General features: G+C 32.8%; 1 protein-coding gene across 1 annotated transcript in view; it reads left to right on the top strand.

The window, feature by feature from the left end:
- The window catches only part of LOC139483478 (uncharacterized), a 766,788-nt gene that overhangs the window by 286,752 nt on the left and 464,839 nt on the right, over window positions 1-15,197 (top strand). The window lies entirely within an intron of this gene.

Below are 15,197 nucleotides of genomic sequence, written 5' to 3'. Positions count from 1 at the left end.
GTTAAAGTTTATAAAACATTTATTAGATTCATAAACTATCCTGGATTTTTTTACCAAACTTGGAAGCTTCTTTCAATCAAATGACAGTATCGTGAGGGAAATTTTTATTGATGTTTTTCCTCATTTTTGTTGAGTCTGTGATTAACAGAAAAAGTAGGCGAGACACCGGGTTCCGTGGAACCCTTACGAATTTTTTCAACCAATCGCTCAACATTATAAGGAATAGAAGAAATATCAAATAAAAATGATTTTCTTATAGTTGTGACCTGTTATCTATTTAAGAGATATATCTTATCACACTGCAAGGAGTAAGATACGAAAAATGTAATACAAAAACTGATTTAATTTGATTGGCTTATCCAGCATCATATGACGATATCTATTATTTTTACATGATTTAAATTTGATGTTAACGTTTATTTGCAGATTGTTATTGACCTGTGGCAGCTGGTATTAACGCCATGATGACACCCTTTGAAATAAGCTGAAGTTAGAAATGGAGTTTTATGAAGGATAATTTGTAGTTGTTAACAGTTTCAGGACTAGAACCAACAGACTTCTGTTTTGGACTTTGGGTATTTAATCATACTCGGTATATATATATTTCTGATGTATAGGTGTAAGTGTCTCTTTTTGGACATTCACTACATCAAGTCTTTTTATAAGTAATATATAAAATCTTATTAGCTTTGATGGCATGAGCCAAAGAATAAAAACATTGTCATTGCAACAGCTAAACAGACATTATTTCCGGTGATCAAACTTGCTAAAGGGGAGATAATCAAATTAACTTTCATCAATATACTGTCCATTTACTGTCTGTGTGCCTTGTCAGTGACTAACAGCTAGACAGATATTGTTTCTGGTCTAACATGTTAGAGGGGAGATAATCAAATTAATTTTATTAAGGAATGACTGTAATATTTTTTCTGTCCATGAAGAAATAACATTAAAAATTTGGTGCACACTGAATAACGTGCGTAGTGGGTTATTTAACAGTGTACACCACATTTTTTATGTTATTTCAAATAGACAGAAAAAAGATCACAGTCATTTCTTATAATTTAATTCTAAATTCCATTTTAAGCCGTAGAAAACCATGAAAAAACGTTGATGACCTCACAGTCACATGACTAAATTATGTATATGGGCTCATAACAAAATAACATCAGCCAATCAGAAGACGCGTTACATCCAAAATTAAATCATTTCTATATACTGTCCATTTGACCATGTGCCTTGTCTGTGTAACAGTTGGACATATATTGTTTCTGGTGGTCTAACATGTTCAAGGGGAGATAATCAAATCAACTTACTTCAATATACTGTCTGTATGTCCATGTGCCTTGTCAGTGCAACAGCTGGACAGATATGTTTGTGATGGTCTAACATGTTAAAGGGGAGATAATCAAATTAATTTACTTCTATATACTGTCTGTTTGACTATGTACCTTGTCAGTGTAACAGCTGGACAGATATTATTTCTGGTGGTCTAACATGTTAAAGGGGAGATAATCAAATCAATTTACTTCTATATACTGTCCTTTTGACCATGTACCTTGTCAGTGTAACAGCTGGACAGATATTGTGTCTGGTGGTCTAAACATGTTAATGGGGAGATAATCAAATTAACTTACTTCAATATACTGTCTATATGTCCATGTACTTTATCAGTGAAACAGCTGGACAGATATTGTGTCTGGTGGTCTAACATGTTAGAGGGGAGATAATCAAATCAACTTGCTTCAATATACTGTCTATATGTCCATGTAGCACATTGTCAGTGAAACAGCTGGACAGATATTATTTCTGGTAGTCTAACATGTTAAAGGGGAGATAATCAAATCAACTTACTTCAATATACTGTCTATTTGTCCATGTACCTTGTTGTTGTAACAACTGGACAGATATTGTTTATGGTAAACTAAAGTTTACATGTTAAAGGGGAGATAATAAAATCAACAGTCTTTAGTAAACTGATGTCGGTATGCCTTGTCAACCCTTTACTTCTTTGCAGATGATGGATACATTAACCTTTACACAGTAAAGAAAAATTATGACCTAAATCAATGGTTAAAATATTAGAATTATAAACTAATATATATATTCAAAAATGTGTTTTTTTCTTTTTTTGCAGGATATAATGGAAGATTGGGATATGGTAAGATTTTCTTCTTAAATTTCAATAGTCATGTGACCTATTTTTGTCTTTAAACTGTACAGAAAGCTACATGTGTGTAGTTCATTGTATTCATAGAGGGATTGCTTGATTGTTGGTTGCTTAACGTCCAGTGGCAAATATTTCATGCATATTCAGGACGAGAACAAGTTCACAATAAATACAATAGGTAGGTCTTGTCATAATAGAGGCCGTAAGGGATGATGGTCAGGGAGATTCATAGAGGGAAAATAAAAGAAAATCAAAATGACAAGAGTTATAAGAATTGTAATGGACAAAATTTCAAGGAGTAAACCTGATACATTATACAGCGTCAACAGTTTTTGTGTTTTCTCCAAAAACTCTGAAATTGCAAACAGCAATTTTACTGTCTTGATCAGTTGTTGTCACTGCATTTGAAAAGTAAACTGTAAAAGTGGACATAATAAGTAGAATAAATCAAACTATAAAAAGTAGTTTGTGAATTTGTTAATTAAAATATGTTCATTGTATAACACATGTCACTATAATTACCAATATACTAACTTACTTACTTAATTTGAATTTATACATTTATCATATATCATTATGTGCAGGAGAGAAATGCTTAAGCTTTGTTTTTCTTACAGAAACTTTATGGAGCTGCTCTGGTGGGAAACATTAAAGATGTGGAACTATCATTAAGGAATGGAGCTAATTTGGAATATAAAATTGTAAGTGAAGTAGAAATATTTAAAACATATAAAGGTATTTACTTACAGTACAGACAAGATGAACCAGATAAATCAATAGATATAGGAAGATGGGGTATGAGTGCCAATGAGACAACTCTCCATCCAGGTCACAATTTATAAAAGTAAACCATTATAGGTCAAGGTACGGTCTTCAACACAGAGCCTTGGCTCACACCGAACAACAAGCTATAAAGGGTCCCAAAAAAATAGTAATGTAAAACCCTTCAAACAGTTGTTTTTAGAATATTAGTCATGTATTATTAATTCTGTAGTAAGAAATATGTTACACAACAATAGTAAAGTAACTCCTGTTTTTACACAAAATATTAGAAATGTATTAACAAATCATTGATGTATACCACACCTATCAAATTGTGGATAGAATACCAAGGAGACAGTCACATTACATAAGTAGAAGGAGAATAACTTGGCAGAAACAAAAATACTAAAAAGACAAACAACAGTCTCTACAACATTACACAAAACAACAAGAACAAACATGAAATATGTAAAAACACTTTTCGTTGGGTTGCTGTCCCATAACTTCATAATTAGATTAAAGCTGGAAAATTGTAATTTATTTCATTATACTTCACATGCACTTTCCCTGTTTTCTTCCTGGGAACAGTATATCTAGCTGGAAATGAATCTGATAGACTTTTCAGTATAAAATTAATAAAATCTCGGATTCCACGAGACTTCGCTAGCTATAGATTTATGGATTTTGGTAGCGTCTTACTGAAAAACTATAGGAACTAAGCAGTAAATTAACCTGAGCTAGCTATAGATTTATAGATTTTGGTAGCGTCTTACTGAAAAACTATCGGAACTGCGCAGTAAATTAACCTGAGCTAGCTATAGATTTATAGATTTTGGTAGCGTCTTACTGAAAAACTATCGGAACTATGCAGTAAATAAACCTGAGCTAGCTATAGATTTATGGATTTTGGTAGCGTCTTACTGAAAAACTATCGGAACTACGCAGTAAATAAACCTGAGCTAGCTATAGATTTATGGATTTTGGTAGCGTCTTACTGAAAAACTATTGGAACTGCGCAGTAAATTAACCTGAGCTAGCTATAGATTTATGGATTTTGGTAGCGTCTTACTGAAAAACTATTGGAACTACGCAGTAAATAAACCTGAGCTAGCTATAGATTTATAGATTTTGGTAGCGTCTTACTGAAAAACTATTGGAACTACGCAGTAAATAAACCTGAGCTAGCTATAGATTTATAGATTTTGGTAGCGTCTTACTGAAAAACTATTGGAACTACGCAGTAAATAAACCTGAGCTAGCTATAGATTTATAGATTTTGGTAGCGTCTTACTGAAAAACTATTGGAACTACGCAGTAAATAAACCTGAGCTAGCTATAGATTTATAGATTTTGGTAGCGTCTTACTGAAAAACTATTGGAACTACGCAGTAAATAAACCTGAGCTAGCTATAGATTTATAGATTTTGGTAGCGTCTTACTGAAAAACTATTGGAACTGCACAGTAAATAAACCTGAGCTAGCTATAGATTTATAGATTTTGGTAGCGTCTTACTGAAAAACTATTGGAACTGCGCAGTAAATTAACCTGAGCTAGCTATAGATTTATAGATTTTGGTAGCGTCTTACTGAAAAACTATCGGAACTGCGCAGTAAATTAACCTGAGCAAGCAATAGATTTATAGATTTTGGTAGCGTCTTACTGAAAAACTATTGGAACTACGCAGTAAATAAACCTGAGCTAGCTATAGATTTATAGATTTTGGTAGCGTCTTACTGAAAAACTATCGGAACTATGCAGTAAATTAACCACATAATTTTAATCGTAAATAGATAGTTTTATCATTAAGTAGATATATTTTGTCATATTAAGGTTGATCATAAGTAAATATTTTTTGAGACAGAATTTTCTTATACTTAGCCAAAATGGAGATTTTACTCTGCTCTTTTCAAAAATATATATTAAAAAGTATGGGTCACCATGCTATTTTTCAAGCTATGAGTCGTTGAAAATTGTTACAATTTGGTTAGATTGTTCATTGAAAATCACATTTGATTCCACGAGACTTCGCTAGCTATAGATTTATGGATTTTGGTAGCGTCTTACTGAAAAACTATCGGAACTATGCAGTAAATTAACCTGAGCAAGCAATATGCATTTACCACTCCAGTAGTGACACCTGATCATAAAACATTAATTTACCACTCCTGTACTGAACATGATATGTGACACCTGATCATAAAACATTAATTTACCACTCCTGTACTGAACATGACATGTGACACCTGATCATAAAACATTAATTTACCACTCCTGTACTGAACATGACATGTGACACCTGATCATACAACATTCATCTACTACTCCTGTACTGAACATGACATGTGACACCTGATCATAAAACATTAATTTACCACTCCTGTACTGAACATGACATATGACACCTGATCATAAAACATTAATTTACCACTCCTGTACTGAACATGACATGTGACACCTGATCATACAACATTCATCTACTACTCCTGTACTGAACATGACATGTGACACCTGATCATAAAACATTAATTTACCACTCCTGTACTGAACATGACATGTGACACCTGATCATACAACATTCATCTACTACTCCTGTACTGAACATGACATGTGACACCTGATCATACAACATTCATTTACCACTCCTGTACTGAACATGACATGTGACACCTGATCATACAACATTCATCTACTACTCCTATACTGAACATGACATGTGACACCTGATCATACAACATTCATTTACCACTCCTGAACTGAACATGACATGTGACACCTAATCATACAACATTCATTTACCACTCCTGTACTGAACATGACATGTGACACCTGATCATACAACATTCATCTACTACTCCTGTACTGAACATGACATGTGCCACCTGATCATACAACATTCATCTACTACTGTAATGAACATGACATGTGACACCTGATCATACAACATTCATCTACTACTCCTGTACTGAACATGACATGTGACACCTGATCATACAACATTCATCTACTACTCCTGTACTGAACATGACATGTGACACCTGATCATACAACAGTCATCTACCACTCCTGTACTGAACATGACATTTGACACCACATCATATAACATTCATTTACCACTCCTGTACTGAACATGACAGGTGACACCTGATCATACAACATTCATTTACCACTCCTGTACTGAACATGACAGGTGACACCTGATCATTAAATTCATCTACTACTCCTGTACAATATAGATCATGAAATCATCTATTTAGACTTCTGGGAACACAGGATTTATATCCAATAAATTCTATTCGAAGGAAAAAGACTAAAATCAGAGAATTTTCTTTTTATGCCCCACCTATGATAGTAGAGGGGCATTATGTTTTCTGGTCTGTGCGTCCGTCCTTCTGTCCGTTCGTTCGTTCGTTCAGGTTAAAGTTTTTGGTCAAGGTAGTTTTTGATGAAGTTGAAGTCCAATCAGCTTGAAACTTAGTACACATGTGAACTATGATATGATCTTTCTGATTTTAATGCCAAATTAGAGTTTTAACCCCAATTTCACAGTTCACTGAACATAGAAAATGATAGTGCAAATTTCAGGTTAAAGTTTTTGGTCAAGGTAGTTTTTGATGAAGTTGAAGTCCAATCAGCTTGAAACGTAGTACACATGTGTCCTTTGATATGATCTTTCTAATTTTAATGCCAAATTAGAGTTTTAACACCAATTTCACGGTTCACTGAACATAGAAAATGATAGTGCAAATTTCAGGTTAAAGTTTTTGGTCAAGGTAGTTTTTGATGAAGTTGAAGTCCAATCAGCTTGAAACTTAGTACACATGTGTCCTATGATATGATCTTTCTAATTTTAATGCCAAATTAGAGTTTTAACCCCAATTTCACGGTTCACTGAACATAGAAAATGATAGTGCAAATTTCAGGTTAAAGTTTTTGGTCAAGGTAGTTTTTGATGAAGTTGAAGTCCAATCAACTTGAAACTTAGTATACATGCATGGTTCCTATGATATGATCTTTCTAATTTAAATGCCAAATTATAGTTTTTACCCCTATTTCAGGGTCCACTAAACATAGAAAATGATAGTGCGAGTGGGGCATCCGTGTACTATGGACACATTCTTGTTTATGAATATATTTCTTCAAAACAGTATTGTTTTCTGGATCATCGTTAAAAAACCCAGTTTAGACGTAACACTATGCTTTAAACAAGTGTGTAGCTAAAATGATTGTAAAGTAACCACTTCAAAACAATTGTTTCTATCATAGCAGTGACAGTCCATATCAGGTCCATTATGTGACATAACAATCACACTTAATCTCAACACAATAATATGACAAAGCTTTGACACTCTTTACTCAACACCATCATGTGACCTAGCCATGACACTCTTGTACTCAACACCAACATGTGACAAATATAACTGACACTCTTTTTACTCAACACCAAAATGTGACATAGCAATGACACTCTTATACTCAACACCAACATGTGACATATCACTGACACTCTTATCTCAACACCAACATGTGACATAGCCATAACACTCTTTTACTCAACATTAACATGTGACATATCACTGTTACTCATATGTTCAATACCAACATGTGACATAGGAATAACACTCGTATACTCAACACAAGCATGTTACATAGCAATGACACTTGTATACTCAACACCAACATGTGACATAGCCATAACACTCTATTCGTCAACACCAACATCTAACATAGCAGTTACACTCTTATATAAAACTCAACACCAACATGTGACCTAACCATGACACTCTTATACACAATACCATCATGTGACCTAGTCATGACACATTTACTTTACACCAACATGTGATACAGCAATGCTTTTCTTATTTTCAACACCAACACATAACAATGATATTAAATCTCCATCATGTGACATCTTAAAACCATCATGTGACATCTTAAGTGAACAACTGAATGAGAAATGGCAATACATTATTATACTCAACACAAGCATGTGACATATCACTGTCACTCTTATACTCAACACAAGAATGTGACATAGCAATGACACTAGTATAGTCAGCACCAACATGTGACATAGCAATGACACTCTTATACTCAACACCAACATGTGACATTACAATGGCACTATTATACTCAACACCAACATGTGACATAGCAATGACACTAGTATAGTCAGCACCAACATGTGACTTAGGCAGAACAATCTTATACACAACACCATTAAGTGACCTAGCAATGAAAGACTTTTACTCAACACAAACATATGATCTAACCATAAGACGCATATACTCAACACAAACATATGACCTAGCCATGACACTCATATACTCAACACAAACATATGACCTAGCCATAACACTCATATACTCAACACAAACATATGACCTAGCCATGACACTCATATACTCAACACAAACATATGACCTAGCCATAACACTCATATACTCAACACAAACATATGACCTAGCCATGACACTCATATACTCAACACAAGCATATGACCTAGCCATAACACTCATATACTCAACACAAACATATGACCTAGCCATGACACTCTTATACTTAACACCAAAATGTGACATAGTAATGACACTCTTATACTCAACACCAACATGTGACCTAGCAATGACACTCGTATACTCAACACCGACATGTGACATAGCAATGACACTCGTATACTCAACACCGACATGTGACATAGCAATGACACTCGTATACTCAACACCGACATGTGACATAGCAATGACACTCGTATACTCAACACCGACATGTGACATAGCAATGACGTACACATACTCAACACCAACAAGTGACATAGCAATGACACTCTTACACTGCTCACAAACAAGTGACATATCACATTTACAGGCAAGGCAAACAAAAAATACAAACACAGCATACACCATTGCTATATTACCATAATAAGCAACAGCACATATGATATGAAGCAACTGTTATACATCACACAAACATTTTACATGTAACACAACTGAATACTTTTTATACTTTAATCATTACTCTGAATCAACACAAAATACTGTTAATCAGACAGGTTTAATGGACAACAAATATTTGTTAGAATTATATAAAGTGGGGTCTCATTTTTCCTGTCTCATTAATCTGAATCAGAAAATATAATTTGTTTTTATTTTTATGGAAATTAATTTTTTTTTAACTTTGATCATCATTGTTTTAAAATCAGACAGATTTAAAAAAAAAAACATCAAAAACTTGACAGAATTATATAAAGTGGGGTCTCATTTTATTCGTAACACAGAACTGCATCAAATAGTAAAGGTTTTATTTTGTTTCCTGACGAAAAATTATTCTGTTAACATTTGAATTTAATGAGAAGTTGATGAGAACATCTTTAGTCAGATAATGTTAATTCTACAGATCTAATGTAAAACATCTTTTAAAAATAACAAATACTTGACAGAATTATATAAAGTGGGGTCTTATTTTTCTTGTCTCTTCGTACTGAATCAGAAAATATAACTCGTTTTTATGTTTCTTGAATTTTTTTTTTTTTAAAACTTTGATCATTCTACGTAATCATTGTTAATCAGACGGGTTTAATGGAGACCTAATATTTGACAGAATTATATAAAGTGGGGTCTTATTTTAATTGTCTTGTCCAGCTGAGTCCATTGATATAAATATTGTTTATGTTTCTTGAAAAAAGTTTTTTTTTATAACCTGACAGTTCTGATGGAAGTTCTAACATCTCACAATAAAACATGTTGTTTATTTGTTGTTTATGTAGAATATAAATACAAGTGTGACTGGTCATTTTATTCAGTTTTGACCACTGATTCATGTGATATATATTTTGTTTATATTTATTACACAACATTGTCCAGTTTATGACACAAGTTTTGATGTCTGTTATATGTTGATATTACAGTGGGGAAAGACACCATTAATGTGGGCGGCTTGGGAAGGACACCTGGAGGTAGTGACGTACCTCTTCAGTCAGGGCAGTCAGTTAGAGGCAACAGACTCGGTAATGATAGATATAATTACCTTACTCTGACAAAACATCACTTTATACAGAATCTACACAAAATCATGTTGTTAATCAGACAGGTTTAATGGACAACAAATATTTGTTAGAATTATATAAAGTGGGGTCTCATTTTATTCGTAACACAGAACAAAATCAGATAGTTAAGGTTTTATTTTGTTTCCTGACAAAAAGTTATTTTTATAACATCTGATTTTAATGAGAAGTTGATGAGAACAAGTTGTGTTAACATCTTTAGTCAGATAATGTTAATTCTACAGATCTAATGTAAAACCTCTTTTAAAAATAACAAATACTTGACAAAAATATATAAAGTGGGGTCTCATTTTTCTTGTCTCTTCGTACTGAATCAGAAAATATAACTCGTTTTTATGTTTCTTGAAAAAAAGTTTTTTTTTCTCACTTTGATCATTCTACTGAATCATTGTTAATCAGGCAGATTTAATGGACAACAAATATTTAAGAGAATTATATAAAGTGGGGTCTCATTTTTCTTGTCTCTTCGTACTGAATCAGACAATATTACTCGTTTTTATGTTTCTTGAAAAAAAGTTTTTTTTTTTTCACTTTGATCATTCTACTGAATCATGGTTAATCAGACAGGTTTAATGGAGACCTAATATTTGAGAGAATTATATAAAGTGGGGTCTTATTTTTCTTGTCTCTTCGTACTGAAACAGAAAATATAACTCGATTTAATGTTTCTTGAATTTTTTTTTTTTTTTTAACTTTGATTATTCTACAGACATGACAGAATCAACATAAAATCATGTTGTTAATCAGACATGTTAAATGGACAACAAATACTTGTTAGACTTATATTAAATAGGGTTTGCTATTATTTTTACCTGTTTTGTAGAACTGAATCAGAAAATATATATTTAGTTTATATATCTTAATCTACCATTTATCAGTTTGTACACAAGTATAATTGTTTATTATCTTAGCCAATGTTATATTTCTTACATTTAGATAAATTGATTGACACCTCTCTTGATTTATTATCACACACCGTTAACATGTTGATATTTTATATTATTATAGGATGGAGAAACAGCTTTACATTATGCTGCTGTGGATGGACATATTGCTGTAACAAAATGGTTAACAGATCAAGGATGCAGTCCTTGGGTGAAATCAAAATGGGTAATATTCAGTTTTCATTTTTATTCGCTATCTTTCTTAACAAAAAATGTATACATTTTAAATTGATATATAGAACAAAAATTCACTTGATATTATGTGAACAATGTATTTAACATGTTGTAGTCACTTGATTTACAAACATTAATCAGACCAACCCACAGACCACACTTTAAATCACCAATCAACACAGACAAATATTAAAAGTATTTAACATGGTACAGTCACTTGATTTACAAACATTATTCATACCAACCAACAGACCACACTTTAAATCACCAATCAACACAGACAAATAGTCAAAGTAATTAACATGATGTAGTCGCTTGATTTACAAACATTAATCAGACCAACCCACAGACCACACTTTAAATCACCAATCAACACAGACAAATAATCAAAGTAATTAACATGATGTAGTCACTTGATTTACAAACATTAATCAGACCAACCCACAGACCACACTTTAAATCACCAATCAAATCTTAACACACAGACACATAATCAAAGTATTCAACATGGTGTAGTCACTTGATTTACAAACATTTATCAAACCAACCCACAGACCACACTTTAAATCACCAATCAAATCTTAACACACGGACAAATAATCAAAGTATTCAACATGGTGTAGTCACTTGATTTACAAACATTAATCAGACCAACCCACAGACCACACTTTAAATCACCAATCAACACAGACAAATAATCAAAGTATTTAACATGGTGTAGTCACTTGATTTACAAACATTAATCAGACCAACCCACAGACCACACTTTAAATCACCAATCAACACAGACAAATAATCAAAGTATTTAACATGGTACAGTCACTTGATTTACAAACATTAATCAGACCAACCCACAGACCACACTTTAAATCACCAATCAAATCTAAACACATGGACAAATAATCAAAGTAATTAACATGGTGTAGTCACTTGATTTACAAACATTAATCAGACCAACCCACAGACCACACTTTAAATCACCAATCAACACAGACAAATAATCAAAGTAGTTAACATGATGTAGTCACTAGAATTACAAACATTAATCAGACCAACCCACAGACCACACTTTAAATCACCAATCAACACAGACAAATAATCAAAGTAATTTACATGGTGTAGTCACTAGAATTACAAACATTAATCAGACCAACCCACAGACCACACTTTAAATCACCAATCAACACGGCCAAATAATCAAAGTAATTTACATGGTGTAGTCACTTGATTTACAAACATTAATCAGACCAACCCACAGACCACACTTTAAATCACCAATCAACACAGACAAATAATCAAAGTAATTAACATGGTGTAGTCACTAGAATTACAAACATTAATCAGACCAACCTACAGACCACACTTTAAATCACCAATCAACACGGCCAAATTATCAAAGTAGTTAACATGATGTAGTCACTTGATTTACAAACATTAATCATACCAACCCACAGACCACACTTTAAATCACCAATCAACACAGACAAATAATCAAAGTAATTAACATGGTGTAGTCACTAGAATTACAAACATTAATCAGACCAACCTACAGACCACACTTTAAATCACCAATCAACACAGACAAATAATTAAAGTATTTAACATGGTGTAGTCACTTGATTTACAAACATTAATCATACCAACCCACAGACCACACTTTAAATCACCAATCAACACAGACAAATAATCAAAGTATTTAACATGGTACAGTCACTTGATTTACAAACATTAATCATACCAACCAACAGACCACACTTTAAATCACCAATCAAATCTTAACACACAGACACATAATCAAAGTATTCAACATGGTGTAGTCACTTGATTTACAAACATTTATCAAACCAACCCACAGACCACACTTTAAATCACCAATCAAATCTTAACACACGGACAAATAATCAAAGTATTCAACATGGTGTAGTCACTTGATTTACAAACATTAATCAGACCAACCCACAGACCACACTTTAAATCACCAATCAACACAGACAAATAATCAAAGTATTTAACATGGTGTAGTCACTTGATTTACAAACATTAATCAGACCAACCCACAGACCACACTTTAAATCACCAATCAACACAGACAAATAATCAAAGTATTTAACATGGTACAGTCACTTGATTTACAAACATTAATCAGACCAACCCACAGACCACACTTTAAATCACCAATCAAATCTAAACACATGGACAAATAATCAAAGTAATTAACATGGTGTAGTCACTTGATTTACAAACATTAATCAGACCAACCCACAGACCACACTTTAAATCACCAATCAACACAGACAAATAATCAAAGTAATTAACATGGTGTAGTCACTAGAATTACAAACATTAATCAGACCAACCTACAGACCACACTTTAAATCACCAATCAACACGGCCAAATTATCAAAGTAGTTAACATGATGTAGTCACTTGATTTACAAACATTAATCATACCAACCCACAGACCACACTTTAAATCACCAATCAACACAGACAAATAATCAAAGTAATTAACATGGTGTAGTCACTAGAATTACAAACATTAATCAGACCAACCTACAGACCACACTTTAAATCACCAATCAACACAGACAAATAATTAAAGTATTTAACATGGTGTAGTCACTTGATTTACAAACATTAATCATACCAACCCACAGACCACACTTTAAATCACCAATCAACACAGACAAATAATCAAAGTATTTAACATGGTACAGTCACTTGATTTACAAACATTAATCATACCAACCAACAGACCACACTTTAAATCACCAATCAACACAGACAAATAATCAAAGTATTTAACATGGTGTAGTCACTTGATTTACAAACATTAATCATACCAACCCACAGACCACACTTTAAATCACCAATCAACACAGACAAATAATCAAAGTATTTAACATGGTATAGTCACTTGATTTACAAACATTAATCATACCAACCCACAGACCACACTTTAAATCACCAATCAACACAGACAAATAATCAAAGTATTTAACATGGTACAGTCACTTGATTTACAAACATTAATCATACCAACCAACAGACCACACTTTAAATAACCAATCAACACAGACAAATAATCAAAGTATTTAACATGGTACAGGCACTTGATTTACAAACATTAATCATACCAACCCACAGACCACACTTTAAATCACCAATCAAAACAGACAAATAATCAAAGTATTTAACATGGTGTAGTCACTTGATTTACAAACATTAATCATACCAACCAACAGACCACACTTTAAATCACCAATAAACACAGACAAATAATTAAAGTATTTAACATGGTGTAGTCACTAGATTTACAAACATTAATCATACCAACCCACAGACCACACTTTAAATCACCAATCAACACAGACAAATAATCAAAGTATTTAACATGTTGTAGTCACTTGATTTACAAACATTAATCAGACCAACCCACAGACCACACTTTAAATCACCAATCAAAACAGACAAATAATCAAAGTATTTAACATGGTGTAGTCACTTGATTTACAAAACAAACATTTATCAGACCAACCAACAGACCACACTTTAAATCACCAATCAAAACAGACAAATAATCAAAGTATTTAACATGGTGTAGTCACTTGATTTACAAACATTAATCATACCAACCAACAGACCACACTTTAAATCACCAATCAACACAGACAAATAATCAAAGTATTCAACATGGTGTAGTCACTAGAATTACAAACATTAATCATACCAACCCACAGACCACACTTTAAATCACCAATCAAATCTAAACACATGGACAAATAATCAAAGTAATTAACATGGTGTAGTCACTAGAATTACAAACATTAATCAGACCAACCCACAGACCACACTTTAAATCACCAATCAACACAGACAAATAATCAAAGTAATTAACATGGTGTAGTCACTTGATTTACAAACATTAAGCAGACCAACCTACAAACCTTACTTTAAATCACCAATCAACACGGCCAAATAATCAAAGTAGTTAACATGATGTAGTCACTTGATTTACAAACATTAATCATACCAACCCACAGACCACACTTTAAATCACCAATCAAAACAGACAAATAATCA

Source organism: Mytilus edulis, chromosome 7 (genome assembly GCF_963676685.1).
Source record: "Mytilus edulis chromosome 7, xbMytEdul2.2, whole genome shotgun sequence".
Taxonomy (NCBI): Eukaryota; Metazoa; Mollusca; class Bivalvia; order Mytilida; family Mytilidae; genus Mytilus; species Mytilus edulis.
This window is presented reverse-complemented; position numbering and strand designations above follow the sequence as displayed.